This window comes from Sinohyriopsis cumingii, chromosome 8, assembly GCF_028554795.1.
Source record: "Sinohyriopsis cumingii isolate HCF-2022 chromosome 8, ASM2855479v2, whole genome shotgun sequence".
Classification (NCBI taxonomy): Eukaryota; Metazoa; Mollusca; class Bivalvia; order Unionida; family Unionidae; genus Sinohyriopsis; species Sinohyriopsis cumingii.
The window spans coordinates 33,248,165-33,268,420 of record NC_142968.1 but is presented as its reverse complement, the minus strand read 5'-3'; the positions used below and the strand labels follow the sequence as shown (position 1 = coordinate 33,268,420).

Here is a 20,256-nt window from a genome sequence, read left to right as displayed (position 1 = left end):
TCGCCTTGACTGCACCAACCATCCCACATTACATCATGGATATGCACAAACCACCAAAATATGATGCAACTTAGCGGTTGTTTTATGAACTATACGCGGTTGTGGCTTTGCATAGTTGTTGTAACATTAGTTGCATGACGTATATACAATAATAGTTCCTGTTCACACAACCCATTTTAGACTTGTCGATCTATACTTTTGCTGCTTTTAATAAGATATGGTTAATATGTTGTGTGTTTACACCTGTACTTAATAATCATCACAAAGTAAAGTGCAGTTTGTTTTACTCTACTTATATTTTGTGTAAATCCGCTACCAGTTTCCTTGTCTGTACTCGTAGTCTTCTAGATGTAATTCATCTTACCTGTGATCGGTGTTTTTTTTTTTTTTTTATTGCCCCAGCACACTCTTGAAATCAGAAATGCTAATAATTATATTCCCTTCAGCCATCAAATACCATTTACTATGTGATTCCCGCTACACCTTAACAAAACGTTGTTGTAACCGCAGGCCCACATTTAGCATGTACAACCAAATACGCGGGTTTATATTTCATTATTAGCACAGGAACTTTAGTGATTTCCTCTCGCAGAGTTTGCTCCGCTTCAGTTATTTTCTCTCGTTGATAACACTTAGGGCCTATCATAATTATTCTATAGATAATACAATTGCGTGTTACAAATGGTCGTCAGTACAACCTTGATCAGGTGTAACACGTGCACGTGCATTTTGTACAGCCAATTACCTTTTCCTTTCTGACACATCTGTCATAAAATAATATAAAATAACTGCTTGGGACATATTTAAGTCTCTGAGGATTGATAGCGTAGCGCCCTTTTAGTTTAAAACCGAAACAATTGTCTCTCGAAATGATGCATTTAAGCGACAGTTCTCGTCGTCATCAAATAAATGCTACCAAAGCATGTGCTTTGTTGTTGAACAACAGTTGAGATCGTTTCGTTTTACTGGAGTCTATGTTGGTTTACTACATTCTTTGGTGAACACCACCGGGGTGGATGAAGCGGTGAATTCCACTTCATCATTGTAGAAACAGTCCCTGAATGTGTTCGCACCTGGTATTGCCGCCAACGATTAAGTCTTTTCACGTTCTAATGCTAATACACCAAGATAACCGCGACTTGGCATTGGTACATCAGTGTGGTCCCAACAGCCAACTTCTGCTTGACCCTTAACAAGGTTAAATACAATGGTCTGGTAATACAATGTTGAAGAAGACATTCGTCAAAAAGCGAAACAAACTTACTATCAATTTTATCATCCGATAGCAAATGGTCAAACACTTCGCGCGTCAATTCCGCAACCTCGTCCATGGAACTGAATTTTATCTTCGGCGACCAACAACAACGAAATTGTAAATACCACCGATTTTTAAACAATATCGTTATGAATACTACGCGTTACTGAGGTAAAATACACAAAGTCGTTAGTTATCATTATTGTCATTGAACCCCTCTTGACACTAAAACCGACTACATATAATAACTATGGTCCGGACTCGAACACTTTTAAATGTGAGATTTAGGTGAACGAGAGCCATTCCCAACAAGAGCGAGAAAGGTTGATCGTTTCTTATACCGATCTTTTTTATTTCCTTTCCTTCCCTGGTTAAAATTTGTCCACATATGCCACCAAACGTTGTTACGGGTTGTGTTGCGGGCACGTAAGCGAGTTGTTCATCCAGGTAGCGTTTTTATGCAATTATTAGTATCATCAATATACACTTCATTTAAAGCAAACGACACACCTCTGTCACTGACTCCTATGTTTTCAGTTATTTCGACCATCTTCTTTGCCACAGCGTCTTTCAACTTGAGCATATCATCTTGAATGTCAAAACTAAACCTTTGAATTTTTCCAGGTCAATCGTCAAAATCAGAACTCATCAGTATCAACACTAACAGCAACCCAACTAGTGAACTCGTTCAAATCCGCTTTGATTGCATGCCTGCTCAGATGCATATCAGCACTACGTCGGGTTGTGCAAAGTCCGAAAATAGTACTAGTCGTTTTGTAACATATTAAACGTATTTTAATATGCCATCAAAAAGTAAATGAGGGGATTGGATTCGGGAAGCCAGTGCATACAACGCTTACACAACAAGGTGACTGCATAGTCGAATCTATTGGTGGTTGTCGTCCATGTAGGTTTCTAGTGCTCCTGTTAAATACGAACCTTCAACTAGAATTGCAAGTCAATATGAGTCGATATACAAACGACGTCTTGTTATCATCATGTGTGCAACCCTATGTGTATTAGGTCATGTTGATAAATCCAGGTTCATAATGCATGTTCCACGTGTGCGCGACACCATTAGATGCAAGTTAGTCTCGCACAATGACAGGTCAATGGACGGATTAACTGCGCGGTCTTCTGCGTGCTTCAAGAGTAATCTACTATCTCTTCCATATGGTACACGGCGATTTATTTCGAGTAATTAAACTCCATTTCTTTTGGTACTCTCATGCGATCTCCAACCGCTTTTTGAGCGAGATTTCTGACGCTGTTCCGAAAGCCCCTAACGGTGTGTACACGCTGAAGTCACTGAAATTGTTGCAAGGAAGACAAAGAATCCACCAGTCTTTTGCATTTGTGTCACCTCTGTTTTCGACAATGTTAGCACCAGCTAGTGCAATGTCTCCTCTTGCTATTAATGCAACTTTAACTGTATTCAATTGAAGCATCCTCTGTGTATTATTTAATGCACTTGGAAGATATTGTAACTTTAAACTGTCTTCCTTAAAAAATGAAATAACTTTCCTTTACATCAAGTACTTCTAATAATGACCTTCACGAAAACTGTTGTGCACCTCATGATGCGTTATACATTTTTCTAAAGTAGCCTTTAAGCTAGTGTGTATATTAAACTGACTTTAACCCTTCATATATTGCAATGATATTCACTTAGGCATCGGAGCTATCAAGTAATGTGCGACGATGGCACAAATGATGACGATAAAAGGGCTGAGGCAGAATCGTCCTGCAAATGTAAAAAACAATATATTTGATGTTCAATTTGCCGTGTCTTTTATATAACAAATGTGAAATTCATCCAGTTGACTTCTGTATACTAAAACTTATTGCAAAATATATCGAATTTTCATTCGCGGTCCGCATATAGCGATGTATCGATACCTTGATGAATATATTGGATACCGTATTTTGCAGTTTAACCATTCAATGTAATGTATAAAAAGTCATTCTGCATATCTCTCCAGGCTGAAACAGACTTCCAATCAGAACAAAAGTTTGAATACAAGTGAATTTTTAATTCACGCTTGTCCATAAAGAGACTATATGTCACACATTCTTCCTCTTTGTGTCAAAAAACCGATGATTATTTTACATTTAGTGATTTACTATATCAAGAGGCTTGTAATCCATGAAAGATTCAGAGGTATGCAGACGAAAGTAATGTTTGCGATTTGTGCTTCCTGTTTATCAATGATATTGATCAAGAGTTTAACTTTATTCATCTTGCCGCTCAGTTAAAACCATTGTGGAACAGTAATCTCAGATTAGTTTCTGTCTTGTCTGTTATATCAGCTTATTGCAGGTAACTCGAGGTATAAATAGTTTACATGAGCAAGTATCTCTCACCACATTCTCATTTAAATGTACACAATGTAATTATTTGTTCCAGTAATATCTTCTTATAAGTCCTGTCTGTGTTTCTTATTTATTGCATTATTTGTATAACTTTCATGGGACTTAATGAGATATGATCAATATAAAAGAGTAAAAGAGTAATATTATCGTGATTCGTATTGTAATATGATATGTGTAATAGTGTTTTATTGTCACACATGTTACAAAACATAGGCAGTACTGGCATGCCTGTGATATGAAGTACGATAACATATATTCAGATAAATTTATTTATATCATAATATCTCTACTAGGCTTACAATCGTTAAAATAAAAAACGAAAATTCGACTTTGATTGTCGTCCTTACTGTCGTAATAATGAACAGAGAAGCAATTGTGCATACAGTGGAAATGAGAAGAACAATCACGCGACTCGAGTGTGAGCAGCACAACGCAGAAAAACATTGGTCTACATAACATTTTAAACGAATTAGTTTTCTTATCTGCCTTTCCTGCAGATTCCCAATATTCGATTTTTATGCTTTTTAAGGAGGATTACATTTGGCTTTAGCACATGTTTTATAAACAAAATGATTATCTTCCAAGGTTCCCAGAGAAGAACATAACAAACCTAGGGTAGAAGCTATATGTATGTATGTATCTTTCCTTTATAAGTGACCGTTTCATTATGTGGAATGGATAGTGGGCAGATGTTTATTAACCCTATAATTAGCCAATTGTTGGGAGCAGACATAATGTACTGCATGGATTAGCCTTGTAGAATGGACCGTCGCTAATTTCTTAACATTTCTTAACACAGGAATTATCTGGTTATTTAAAGGTTTACGAGTTTAGTAACTTGAAATAGGAATGATTCTTTGAATTGCAGGTAGGTTCGAGCGTTGTATTGGTTGGCTTGATCACGTTATAAGTGGAGATCTTTCTTTAATTCTGATTTTGATTACCCAATATCTAGTCTCGTTCTCTGCACAGGTTTTGATACTCAGTAAAGCAGCAAAGAATTTAGTGTAACAAACCGGACTATATGCCTCTTGTTAGCACAGTTGGAATATCGTTTCTATACTTCTTTGCTATTCAGAGTTCTCGACCGTAGTATGTCGAACAATCTGACTTTTAACATTTTATTACTTTCTGAAGTTTTGAAAATTCCCCGTGGATCCAATGAGTGCACAATTATTGACAGTATATCTGCGATATGTGTCTTTCTCGCAGTTTGTTGGAACTGGCCAGATAGAAAAGTAAGTCTACTAATAGACCTACGTGATTCGACTGTTTGAAGACTTTGTACTATATTCAGTATTGTTTTAGATGAATAAATCAATATAATTGCTGAGTCAAATATAAATCATAGAAATGTGTATCTCAGTATACGGCATGCCTTCACTATCTTTCCATTGATTTATTCAAGGCCATTCATCCTAAGTAATTATACAAGAAAGGTTTACTAAAGTATCATATACATTTTAAACGTACTTGACAATTTAGAAGGCCCCGCAGAAAAGCACATACAATTGTATGCACTTTCTTGTCTTCGAGTTTGTTCACATTATTTCAAAAATAACAGTACGTTTACAATATCTCCATCATTCGGTTTCTTCTCATCGTTTAATTCTTCCTTCAACTGTTTACAAAGTCTGATTGTAATGAATTGCCAATTGCGGGATATTTTTACGTTCCTCTCCGTCATGCAGTCATGAAAGACTTCATCGCTACCATACCGGAAAAGTATGAGCATGAAACTCACTGCTTGGCTATTCTTAAATATTAATAAGAAGATGTTTTATAAATAACAAATAAAGCAACGGCTTTTGACTCGAAATTTGACTTTAATATATGTATATCTAGCTGTAACGATCAAATAGTCGTATTTAATGAAGAAATAACATAAAAACCTTCCCATTTTCTGTGGCATATTTAGGAGTAAATTATAAACTGAATATTTGGTTTTACATCGCAGCCGATAGCGATTACTTTATATGTAAGAATATGAAATTTAAACTTTTGTTATTAGTACATGTTAATAGAAATCACACTAAGCATTTGGAAGGTGAAGTTCATTTTTTCTAGATAGTCGTATACTATTTATAGATACAAGATGGGAGCCATGGCTTAACCAGCTTGAAGCAGCTGTTCCCTTTTTTAGTGCAGTTTTCATGATATTTGTGCTTGCTGCCTGTCTTCATCTACGTTATTGTGTTCATTATGTATTGGCTGTTCAATTCGTATGTGTTTCTTCATCTCCTTGTTTTGGAAATGAGAACAATTAGACTTTTTCTCAGCTGTCGTGCACCACTGCTGTTGAACAAGCCGCCATCCCGTGATCCTCGCCAGTCTACCCGTTTATGCTATGATGGACCCTCATTAATTGCTTTAATTGATCACTTCTTGGCTTTCCACTACATTGTATTCTAGACTAAACTAACTGGCAATACATTCATCATTACCTAAATGTAAACAGAAGCGAAAAAAGAAACGTTGTTTCAAACCTGGTCGGCGTAGAACAGGAAGAAGAATTCCATTTATCTCTCTTATTTTGGCTCAACAATTTGAAAACAATTCGACCGTTAATTTAGATAACCTAATTCAAATCCCTATTAATTCGTCAACCGTTGTGTCAAGTGTCCAAGAGATACCTCCGCGTATTGCATTATTCAATGCCCAGTCAGTAAGACCACCGGAAAAGCGGACAGGAATAGTTAATTTTATCACAGACCAGAATATTGACGTCTTTTTCCTGACAGAAAAATGACTAAAAACATCAGGCGATGAAACCAAGTGTGCGGATCTAACACCCACTGGTTACTCCATCAAGTAGTTAACCCGTAATTCTCGCAGAGGTGGAATTGATGTCATCACAAAGAAATCCATGATCAAACGTCTGAACCACACCACAACATTCAATTTCGACCAAACATCGTTTAAACTAGTCCAAACCACACTCACACTGGAGCAAAGGTCAGTCCATTTCTTCTGCCTTTGCCGCCCTCCTCCTAGTAGAAAAAACAACCTGGAGCAGTTTCCGAATCTAATGGACTACGGAAATTCGATACTTGGCAACCTGATTATTGTGGGAGATTTCAACTTTCACTTTGCTTGTCGCGGAAACCTAAACACATCAAAACTCGTAGATTCCATTAATGTTTTCAACCTCAAACAGTCAGTTAACCATCCCACCCATAAACATGGTCACATTTTAGACTGGATTGTTAATAGACATGATGATAACATTATATGGTCCTCACTGGTATTCCATGACCTTGCATCAGATCACCTCTACATTATATGCCATCTTGACGTATCAGTCCCTAACCCTCCACCTTTATCTGCTACTAAGCAAAACCTCCGTATGATAAATAAAACCAAATCAATGCACGACATCAAAGCTAGCCTAACAACTTACTTGCCTCCTACGGCTTAACATCTCGATAACAGCTTGCGTTCATTGCTTGACAAACATGCTCAAGCTACCAAGTGCAGAGTACCAATTCAAACGTGTTATCCATGGTATAGCAGTGTTAAGGACCAGCTACACACTGCTAAATGAGGATGGCGTAAAGCTGAGAGACTTTGACTTTCCGTCAGACTCACTATTCATAAGCAAATATATGAAGTCGCTAAGAAGAATGTCACAAATATAGTCCATGCAGCGAAGTCAGCCCACTACACTACTATGATCATGAAAAGTTTCAGCTGCAAAGAGCTCTTGCAGATTTCTAAAAAGCTAATGTCAAGGAACAAATCAACACCACGTCCAACTACCTTCTCTCCAGTCGTCATTCCGGACATGTTTGCAAATTTCTTCCGTGACAAACCATTAGAGATAAGCTTGGCACCACAATTTCAATTTACTAGTCGTCACCATACAGTTAGGATACATAATTTGTGCGGCAACCATTAGCAGCATTTGAACCTGTCTCTATGGATTTCGTACCTACAATCCTGATGAAGAGTGTACCAAAGTCATGTGAACTTGATCCAATTCCAACATCACTGCTGCTTGAGTGCTTAGATCCAGTATTGCCTTCACTAACTGATGTTCTTAATACCTCCCTCTCATCTGGGGAATTCCCATCATTTTTCAAAACTGCCATTGTAAAGCCTCTGCTGAAGAAACCAACACTAGACCATAACGATTTAAAGAACTACCGACTAGTTTCTAATCTCCCTTTCATTTCAAATATCTTAGAAAAGGTTGTTCTATCCCAGCTTGTATCTCATATCAATTCAAACAGTCTTTTTAGCAATGTACAATCTGCATATTGCCCTTGCCACAGTACTGAAACTACTCTTCTAAAAGTAGTTAATGACATTCTCTCTGCATTGGATAGCGGTAAGATTACAGTCCTCACCCTCCTTGATTTGTCTGCAGCATTTGACACAATAGACCATGATATATTACTTCACCGTCTTCATCATGTATTGGCATTCATGATACAGCCTTACTGTGGTTCAAATCCTACTTGGTCAACGGGACACAAATTGTATCTGCAGATGGAATACACTCCAGCCCAGTTGGTCTTTGTTGTGGTGTTCCACAGGGATGTGTTCTTGTACCTGTTCTCTTGATTCTGTGCACTGAATCGCTCTCAAGTGTCATTTATCAACTGAATTTGATGTTACCATCCTAGGTGTAGAGAGGTGTATTTCTGATGTGAAATCATGGATGACATGTAACAAGCTGCAGATGAAAGATGCTAAAACCGAGTCCATTCTGATCACAACACAAAGACTTTCTCATTCACATCCTTTAACTCAAAAATAAATATCAGCAACACCAACATTAAATTCACACAATCAGTACGAAACCTAAGTGTTACTCTGGACAGTACTCTTACATTACACCAACATGTCATGAACATATGCAAGACTGCATATCTTGAGCTGAGACGCATCAGCTCAATTCGCAAATATCTTTCAGTTCATGCCACTAAAACACTTGTGTGTTCATTAGTACGTTTAGGACTGGACTACTGTAACTCAGTTCTGTCTGGTTCATCTCAATATCTGCTAAAGAAACTTCACAAAGTTCAAAACACAGCTCCTCGGATCATACTTACAGTACAACGATCAGAGGAGACCTTGCCGCTGCATTGTACACTTCACTGGATATCCATTCGATCAAGAATTTGTTCTCTGTGCTACGTTTCACTGTCGGACTCTAGTCAAACATACCTATCCGACCTCACCCTTGTGTACACACCAGCAAGATACTTACGCTCCTCTTCTGACAATCGTATACTCATTATTCCCACTATGACAACAAAGTCATGTGGACAGCGTTCTTTTGCATACCAGGACGTAGCAACGTGGAATGAAATGCCTACTGAACTTAGACACAAAGACAGAATCATCACATTCAAGAGAGCTCTTGAAACTCACTAATTTCGACTGCAAGAAGAAACGTAAAGACCTAATAATGTTTCCTACCTTAAATATTCTCAGCATGGTTTTTAATGTTTTTTGATTTCATGTGTGTTTAATCATATCATTATATATTTTTTTATCTTATAGGTGTTTTCTAATGTTGTAAAGTGCTTAGAGCTTCTAAAGATTAAGCGCTATACTCTCTCTCTCTTTCTCTCTGCCTCTCTCTCTCTCTCTCTCTCTCTCTCTCACATACACACACACAACATATTATATAAATTTGGAGTCGTATACTATTTTGATTCGATATTCTCTCTCTCTCTTTCTCTCTGCCTCTCTCTCTATCTCTCTCTCTCTCTCTCTCTCTCTCTCTCTCTCTCTCACACACACACACACACAAACACACACACACACAACATATTATATATATCTGGAGTCATTGCCGTAAAGCAGAAGTAAAATATACATTGATAAATGCAATCGACATGAAGAAAATGTCGACGTGGATACTTCAAATCTGTATCACAGAATTAGGTAAAACAATAACTTGGCTTTGCCTTAGAACTATTTGACTATTTGTCGGTGTACATGCGTGCAACGTTATCTAGGTTGAATAAGTGTTTTTTCCAGTTGGCAAGGATCACGGTAGAAAAACATTTCCTAACCTGAAAGGTTGATGCCCTTTGTATGGTAAACCCTATCTACGGTCTGACAATCGGTAATCTTGAAGGTTCCCGTCTTCCAACCACGGCAGATTTCAGGATACATATGGCCCAGGCAAACCCGACGAGAGCAAAATGCGTTTCAGAAATTAATAGTCCCTGAATCAATCTCAGGAATTTCGCGTGATGAATTCAAACTTTTACAAGAACGTGACGAATCCATCAAAACTATTATTGAGAAGATAGCGTCCGACGCAGCTAAACACTGCAAGGGTGGGGACAGCTCGAGATCCGTTCGGAGGAACGAGCTAATCCATAGGGAGTTTATCACTCCGGAGTGTAAGAGGTTTTGGCAAGTGGTCGTACCCCAGAGATACAGATCTCAAGTACTTAGGGTGGCACATGAGTCTAGCATGGCAAGACATCTAGGTAAGGCGAAGACCACCAGCAGAGTAGTCGCTGAATTGTACTGGCCTGGTGTTAATGGCGATGTCACGCGGTTCTGTAGGTCTTGTGTCGTATGCCAGAAAACCGTATGTAAGGGAAGGGTCACAAGGGTGCCTTTAGGACAGATGCCATTAATAGATACACCGTTTAAAAGAGTGGCGGTGGATATTGTAGGGCCAATACAACCAGTTACCGAAAGGAAGAACCGGTATATTCTTAGTCTTGTGTATTACGCAACCAGATATCCAGAACGGATGGCTGAAGCATTGGTTGACATCTTAAGTATGGTAGGGGTGCCAGAAGAAATCCTTACGGATTGTGGTGCCCAATTAACCTACGACCTCATGTGTGAAATAAGTAGGCTGTTATCCATCAAACAGCTAAACACTACCCCATATCATAATATGTGCAATGGACTGGTAGAGATATTTAATGGTACCCTGAAACATGTGCTAAAAATTTTCGCGGAACGTCCGCAAGACTGGGACCGTTATTTAAATGTGGTTCTGTTCGCGTACCGTGAACTACCACAAGAAAGTTTAATGTTTTCACCCTTCGAATTGCTATACGGAAGAACAGTTCGAGACCTGATGCGGTAACTACGCGAACTATGGACAGGTGACGTCGTGAATGAGGAAATAAAAACTACCAACTAGTACTTGTTAGATCTGCCAGAGAAACTAGAAAGTACAGACCAGATGGCACGTGATGAATTAATGAAATCGGGACGCGGATATGCCAAGTATTATAACCTCAGAGCGCAAAATAGGAAATTTCTTGTAGGAGATCAGGTTATATTGCTTCTTCCTACTAGCACAAATAAGTTACTAGTCCAGTGGAAAGGTCCCTACGAAGTTAAAGAGGTCAATAATGACATGGACTATAAAATTGACATAGACTGTAATTTAAAACCATTTCATCCTAACATGCTTAAGTTGTACATCAAGGGACAGAGCGACAATGTAAAAAAGAGTCTTAAATGTGGTTTGTACGTCAGTCATCGACGACGGCGTGGGAGAATCAGAACAGGTTGTACATCCTTGGTAGACCTCAATATTAAACTGAATACATCTGACCCCATAGGAATCAAAGGCTACCCGGTACCATACAACGCACTAGAAGGTGTGGACGAAGAGGCGGGTAAAATGTTCGATCTCGGGGTGATTGAACCCTCCAACTCGCCATGTTCTTCTCCCGTAGTGCTAGTCAGAACAAAAGATGGGACGAACCGATTCTGTATCGACTTCCGACTGTTAAATGAAATGACGGTGTTCGATGCATAGCCAATGCCAGATATGGAGGGTCTATTTGCGAAGTTGTCGGGCTAGCGATGGATTTCCAAACTGGATCTGTCCAAGGGATAATGGCAGATTCCCATTGTTCAAGAATCCCGTACATTTACAGCATTTGCGACCCAGAAAGGATTATATCAATTCAAGGTAATGCCATTCAGGTTAGTAGGTGCCAGTGCCACCTGTTGTCGTTTGATGCGCAAGTCGCTAAGAGGTTTAGCAAGCGTTGATAGCTTTGCAGCCGACATATTCGTGTACACGAATACTTGGAGTGAGCACATATCCGTCTTGGGGGAACTCTTCGATAGACTCCGCAGAGCGAACCTCACGGTGAGACCCACTAAATGCAATATTAGCTATACAGATTTAGATTGTTTGGGTCATAGGGTCAGTGTTTCGGGTCAGTTCAAACCTCACCACAAGCAAGTGGAAGCGATTAGAAACGCACCAAAGCCAGACAACAAAACGCAAGTTCGTTCATTTCTAGGTCTAGTAGGGTTTTATAGAAAGTTTATACCAAACTTTGCAGCGATTGCTAGCCCACTGTCTGATCTGACAAAGAAGGGGCAACCAAACAAAGTAGACTGGGGACTGCCAAAAGATAGAGCTTTTTGCGCGCTGAAAGGAAAACTAATCAGTGGACCTATATTAAAATTGCCAGATGTTAGCAAACCCTTTATTTTCAGAACAGATGCGTCTGAAACTGGGTTGGGAACAGTTTTATTGCAAGAGCAAGATAACAATAAGTTACCCGTAGCTCACTCGAGTAAGAAATTGCTACCCAGGGAGAAAACCAATTCCGTTATTGAAAAAGAGTGTTTGGCCGTAGTGTGGGGAATTCTGAAGTATCATGCGTATCATTTGGGGAGAGATTTCGTTCTCGAGACTGATAACCAACCCCTATTGTATTTAAACAAGGCCAAGGTCACTAACGCTCGATTGATGCGTTGGGCGCTGACACTACAACCTTATCCGTGTAGAAGCAATAACAGGAGTTGAAAATATAGTGGAAGACTACTTTAGTAGGGCATGATTGGAAAGTTGGATAAAAGTTTTTTACCCAGTATAGAATATCTAGATTGCAGTATAACCAGTGTAAATATTGCAACATATCATTAGTAGTTATTTTTCTTTTATTCTGTGAGGGTTTGTTAATACAAAAGTGTACATTTTATTCTCTAAAGGGGGAGGTATTGTCACAGAATTAGGCAAAAGAATAATTGGGTTTTGCCTTAGAACTATTTGACTCTTTTTCGGTGTACATGCGTACAACGTTATCTAGGGTGAATACGTGTTTTTTCCAGGTAAGCGACTGTATTAACATGTACCTCGCCTGAAATTACTTGCGGCGAAGGGACATCAATAACATGATATGCACGGGTATTTTACCCTGACTATTGCTCACTCTCCTATGGATTTCAGTAAGATCAATTTCTAAACGGACACTGGTCGTTTTGATTCACGTTAAGGAGTGTACGCTCTCCATTGTTCTCTAGCCATAGGGGTAAGGGTTAAATTTATATTTCATTTGATTTGCGAAGCTTATTCGGTTTGTAATGTCTTATCGCGTAATAATGTGTTTATTACAACGCATATTTGAATTTTGAATTACAAGTCACTATTAGAGGTTAATGTATTAGCACATATCTAGAGATTTTACAGACACTATTATTATGACCAGTTTGGTTTTATTGTAGCTGATTGTGATTGTGACTGTGACTATGACTAGAGATTTCTAGAGCTATCTGAAGCTGTTTGGAGCTGTCTGGATTTTCCAGAGTATTTAAGGATGCGTGTTGTCGATACGTATGTTTGTATGTACGTATATTTGAGCCACGGACGTAGATGTAGCTAATTCAAAAGGGGGCTGTATGCTGTCTGTACGTATGTATACGTATGGCTGTACATGTTGTGGATCCATGAAGGGTGCGAGCGGCCGATCAGAGTGTGGGCCAACCCAAAGAATCGTGCGACTGTACAAGGGGTCTAGAAGCATACGTTTGGTTCAGTTGTTTTTCCAAGATTATTTTGAATCTTAGTTGTGTTCATAAGATTATTTTGAATCTTGTGTTCCAAGAGATTCTGTGAATCTCTCTTATAGGTTATGACATTATTTTGAAACACATTTGAATATAGGATTATTTTGAATCTTAATCGGAGTGATTATGTCAATCTCTCTTGTAGTGTATAATACTGTTTGAAGCGTATCTGCAGTCCATGAGTTTTCTTGGATCTGTACTTCATATTGATTTCATATTTTTGGTTTATTTTCAATGTGTGAATGTTGTGTAGAGTGATTGGGTCAATCGTATGTAGAGAACGTGAGAGAATCATTGTATTTATACATCATATATTTTTCTTTTTTTATTAATTTCATAAATTTCCATCTTTCTCACATTATGTTTGTCTTATTCATTTAGTCCGAAAACCCACTCGGTTTCTATTCGGCGACAATCAACCGAAATATATCACATAAATCGGGTAGATTAGAAACATAATTTTAGTTTGACAATCCAATAGTAATATCGACGGGTTCGCCATGATGTAACATTAATATAGCTAAGGCTAAAGTGGTAGCTTATATTTGGATTATACTTAAGAGGTGAGAGAGATAAATACATATAGTTATGCAGTAGAGAAAGGTGTGTTCGGTACTGCAAATTTGCTTGGTTTAGCCATATGATAATATTTTCACCTTTATTCCATTTTCCATGTTCGAGAAAGACAGCTCTCAAGTGGTACTAATTACATTAAAGTTTTGTCAGATTGTTGGCTTGTGGAGGTGACAGAAGTGAACTCTAAGTTATGTTTTTTTTCTCCAATTTTTATAATAAATAACCAGTTTTTATACGGGCAGTATTCTTGTATATATATTAATATATATCAATTGGTGTTTCAATTGTTCAATTGTTGCTTGTAACGTTGCTGCTAAAGTTAGTGCCAGATTTATCAGAATTGAACCTTATTAAGGCACAAATGTCATGAACAGAAAGCTTCAACAATGATATTGCCAAGACATTTTAATATTCAAATTTTCATCTGTATATTCATCTGCGCGGCTCGATTCATGTTCTCTGTAACTTGATTTATCACTATAACTTTATATCATTAAAGCATGCTGCGTCACATATTTACTTAGGTGTAATGAATTACACTTTTTAGAGTTTGAGTATCCATACTTTAAGTGGCAATTATTCATTTTGGAGGGTCATTATGCTATACGCCCTGAGAGGTAAATATGATAAAATAGATGTTAAATTATGTAGACATTTTTCGACTAGATCAACCTGATGGTGTGAGCTGTTCAAAAATGGATCAAATGTCTCTTCCTCTAATGTAACAATGCAAACAGTGTGCGTTGATAAAAAAAGATTCGACTACTCTATTATTTATTATCACACACGATACGTACGACGTTTCATGACTCAATTAAATTCCCGTCGGCAAATGTGTAAAGTCCATATAAATGAATAATATTTGTCCGAATTATTTTTGATGACATTTAAGATGCAGAACAATCAACAGACACGATTAAACATATTTTAGTTAAGCTACTTTAACCTTCAGCTTCATGGCTATTATTAGTATTTAATTTAATGTATTAAATGCGACAAGGTTAAGCATAACATATATATTTTTAAATACATCGATAGCAATATAAACAATATCAATAAGTCATAACTTATGAAATGTAGACAAAATGCACAGGAACAAGCACATAATAATACTCATGTATTAGCAATTAAGGATTTCCTTTAAATCTGTTCCACCAAATGTCGACATCGAATCCAAAGATCACTTCCAAATACAGTGTGTATTAAACACAAAGTAATAATTGCTATCCGAGCAGAGTCTGTCGACGGAGTATACCTGGAGACTCAAGTTCATTCATCACGGATTGTCTCTGATATAAATATATATATATAACAGAATGAACTTGAGTCAAAAGGACCTTTGCTCATTTGCTAGATGTTGTTACTAACTGCATTGCTTTTTTACGATAACGTTTTTTTATAAATATTATACAAAAGCTGATTTTAGTCACGAAGTAATAATTGACATCAGAGTAGGTTACGTCGACAGAGTATACCTGGAGAATCAAATTCACTCATGTCGGATTGTCATGGATTGTTTTACAGTGTTTACTGTCTCAGTGCACCTGAATTCTAAACAGGAGAGACAGCTTCACAAAATGGATTTAACAACCATATTTCTTGCGACAAATTTTGTTCATCTTAATTAATGTTGCAGGTAAATTCTACATTTAGTATTCAGTTAACTTTGCTATGTATCCAACTCGTAACATGCTGCATTGCATGTCAGAGACTACCAACTGAGCTACAGTTGTCACTTCATAATTTATTGTTGTGTACATTATAAATAAATCGGAATCGAATCGGAATTGATCAATACGCAATATATATATATATATATATATATATATATATATATATATATATATATATATATATATATATATATATATATATATATATATATATATATATATATATATATATATATATATATATATATATATATACAAATTCAGTTAGCAGGATAAGGCTGCTCATTTACAGAGGCCAGTCGTTTTCTATGATAACAGTTTACATCCGATGACAAATTGAGATCTTTTTGTACACTACTACAGGTTTTCTTCCTTCTCATTATTTTGTTTTTCTTTTCAAAACAACTTTTGCTCATTTGGTCATATTCATCAGTACATGTGCTGTTTGCAATGTTATTTTAATAACTATCATAAAGTAAAGTGCTGAGTTAGGTAATTAATGTTATAGATTAGCAGATCCTATCCCATTACGTAGGTGAAGTTTCATATATTTGAAAACAAAATACTTTGTCCTAAAATTATATAGTGACTCTGACCACAAACATTTTGTAGAGTGTTTCTAGTGTCTATGAGGTATATTACAATGAATAAATTTAGTATATATATATATATATATATATATATATATATATATATATATATATATATATATATATATATATATATATATATATATATAGATATATATATATATATATATATTTGAGTTAGGGAGTTCTTTTGTAAAGAAGGCTTTAACTAGCTGTCAGACGGATTTAGATGCTCTTAACTGTTTGATTATAGTGTTTAGTCATTTATCTGAAAATAATATCATTGTTAGTCCAGACATATCAGTCGTGATTTAAAGAACATGACGTCAAATACTGAAAATTATTATAATTTACCTGGCTCTTAACAAGTCTATGATTAGTCAGTGTTTCAAAATTGGACTCTTCTCAGATGGACAGATCATTTGGATATTCATTGTATTGATCTATTTATAGACTATATGATTAACAGTAGTGATTCCAACTTTTCTTTCTTAGGTAGTTAGTTCAGTCAAACATTTCCTCAAGTATGATTGTATTCGTCTGACTACATGATGTGTGTATGATTATAATATGCAAGACAACTTTCATTAAACACAATTTCCACTCGCCCATTACTACAGTCTCTTAATGATTGTAATTAATTTTGACACTTAGACTTCCGCATTATACAATTGTATCCCTACACGTATGTGTGTGTGTGTAGAGAGAGAGAGAGAGCGGGAGAGAGAGAGAGCTCTTACAAACCATCATTTCACAGTGACTCGGCCAGCATTATTCACATTATAAGAAAAGAAATTTATCCTGTATACAGCTTCATTTACCTGCTATGGACAGCTAATTTTTGTAATAAGTCTGTAACGGGCAAATCAGGAAATGTTGGCTCAGATATCTCAAATGGTAACACGTCAGTTTGGAGTTAAGTAGGTCCCAAGTTCGAGCCTCAGTCTGCATTTCTCGCTGTTACTTCTGGTATTGTACATATTGTTCCTCAAAGTAACCTCCAATCGGATAGGGATGACGCCGTTAAGTGGAAGTCGAATACTCAGACACATGGACGTGTCTAAAAAAGCATCGGGCTTAAAAGGTAGGACATGGCAATTCGAATCAGATACTTTAAATTTAGAGCATCTGTGTATAGATAAGATGTCACTGGCTGGATCGCCAGTGATGCTGTTGTATTAATCATTGTTACATTTCTGATTATGTCTCTGTTGGTTCTTATTAATATGAGACAGATAGTACAATCATGTGGACAATTCCTAATTCTTATACGTTTAACATGCCTTAAAACTTACCAATTTACACCCATAAAATATTGATCCAGGGCCAAGCGGTATCAACAAATATTGTATCACATAAACGTCGAGGCATGTAAGCAGTATATTTTAGGATTTCGTTGCATTTGATTCATGGATTACTGGTAAAGATGTCGTCCATCTGTATTTCTTCACCTGGCTTGGTTAGCAAAACTGGTGCCAAATATATGATAGAATATTAAGGTTTATGTACCTAATTAGAACGTTTCACAACGGAATCTTATTTGGCTAATGACTTAGTGTAGAGCACGGACTTAAACCCAATATGCAATTTTACGATATTAGGTGACGTTTTAAATTATCATATATATATATATATATATATATATATATATATATATATATATATATATATATATATATATATATATATATATATATATATATATATATATATATATATATATAAATCCCTGTACTGATAATTAGCACATTTTCAATACTCCACGTGTTAGACAATAATTTCATTTATAAAAATCAGGCATTCTGGAGTTTCTCAAGTAGGTCAGAGATAAAACGATAATCGACAGTTAAAAAGACTAGAAGAACAGAAAGACAAGCTCATCTTCAATTATTTTAAATTTGAATTGCCCAATTGAACATCAATTACCTTGAAGGTATTTCCCAGTATGGCTTCGTAATTTTCAAGACTTGTCCTTAATCGAGTTCACATGATTACATAAATAACTAGTTCGTAGTAAGCCAGTAAAATTTGCGCACCTGAAAATGGTCATAGTTCATACCCTCGTTCATTTTTACATGAATAGTTATGTTGCACAGATACGTGTATCGAAAACATTACCGTGAAAATGGAAACAAACTACAGCCACCATAGATAAAAATAGGTTATGTATACAGAACAATAGTGTTTTGATGCTATGCCGATATCTTGCATTGGCATAGTTTATCATTTTTAGTAAAGAATACTAGCAAATTAAAGCAAAAATATGAAATATTATGATATGCTCATTTTGTTCCCCGTTAACGTTACATTGTCAGAATCGTGCAGTATTACCCGATATTGAATCCGCGCGACAATTTACATATAGCATTCACGTGAATAAAGGAACTACTTTATGTTGTAAACAAACAAAGCACGCAAACGCCATCACTTTTGATTTGCACACAAATCACGTACACTCGCGAAAGAGGCTCTTTACGTTGTGTTTGTTTAAATTTGTTTCTGAATGAACTAAAACAGGTGTTTCGTGGACTGCCACATACCAGCGGCTTTGGCACGTTCCGCGTTGATACTATGTTACGGTTTTAGGCTAGCTGCAGTATATAACAGAAGCAAGATAAGGTCCTTACAAATAGCACACAAGTGACAAGACATATACTCTCTTATTTAGATAGTGATAAGAATATCAAAATAAAATATACTTACAGTTTTTTACATCCAGAATTTCCTCAAAATGTATTTTCTTAATTTTGCAAATCCAAATTACATGAGCCACCTTATGTATAATAATAAAATGAGCATATAATAAAAAGGTTACTGTATTTGTATGGGAAAATATGAACTTGTTTTGTCGGAAGGATATACTGCACTCCCGTTTATATTTTTACATACCATTGCAGTAACCTATAAGTATTATTTTATTTTAAGCAAACTTTTTCTTTTGATCATTTGATATACGATTATGTTTTGTCCATTGTGTATACATATTCAACCGATAAAAGTCACATTATTGGTCTAAGATGTTGGAAAAGTTGTCATTTTCCTTAGTTTGAATATATTCGTTTTCCATGACATATAAAAATATATTGTATTATTAAGCATCTGACCTCAATCTTCTTAAATCCTGTACAATGTGTTTGTTCAAAAATGTACAAGAACCTTGAGCAATCTTAATCAATGAGAAGTTTGCAATCAGTGCCAGCTGATGAATTATACATCTTCATGACTCGCACAATAATATGGACATATCGTGGTAAATTAGGGTTATTTTATGTTTTGGATATGTCTCTGATTTTTCTACATATTAAATATCAAATATTTCTTTGTTTAAAGGCACGGGTTCACCTTAGAGAACGCAACCTATAAGTTAGAGGTTTCTAGGTCTAAGTCTTCAACTAATATAAAGGTGTGACGCCCAAGGTTTAAATATATGCATTTATTAATGGATAAAAATGTTATGAACAAATGTGACATGATAAGCCGATTTTGCGTTAGGTCTTCTCAGTCACTGGAAGTCATGGTGAATACTGGGAACTAAGTCGGTTTACTATGTACTCAAATGTGACGTCTTGATGGTGGACTATATAAGTTGCTCTAGTGTGTAATTGATACTTATGATAGTCACCTAGATATTGAAACATTAAGGTCTGCACTCTCTGACAAGTTATTATTGTGACTGATTATGTCGCATCTCTTACCTAACCAACATCTGCATTGGTCAGTGGCCGATTGGCAATTATGAGTTTGATACTCATATAAGGCTGCAGATGGGTTTCGAGTCTTGAATGCATGATTTTTTTCATGGCTAGTCAGGATATCACTGGCTTATTAAGTGCATAACGAATTGATGGATTGCAAACACACATGTATTTTTATTATTCTTCTCTTAACTAACATCGTATCTTTCTTTTGCAGCAAGACCAACGTTTAAGAATCAATCATTACTATGCACTATATCAAAAAACCTTGCAGAGAATCAGACCTTCAC

The 20,256-nt window shown here is 36.4% G+C and overlaps 1 protein-coding gene across 1 annotated transcript in view; it reads left to right on the top strand.

Moving 5' to 3' along the window:
* LOC149793256 (uncharacterized) overlaps positions 1 to 20,256 on the top strand; it is a 240,775-nt gene that overhangs the window by 87,153 nt on the left and 133,366 nt on the right. The gene's annotated exons all lie outside the window — the stretch shown is intronic.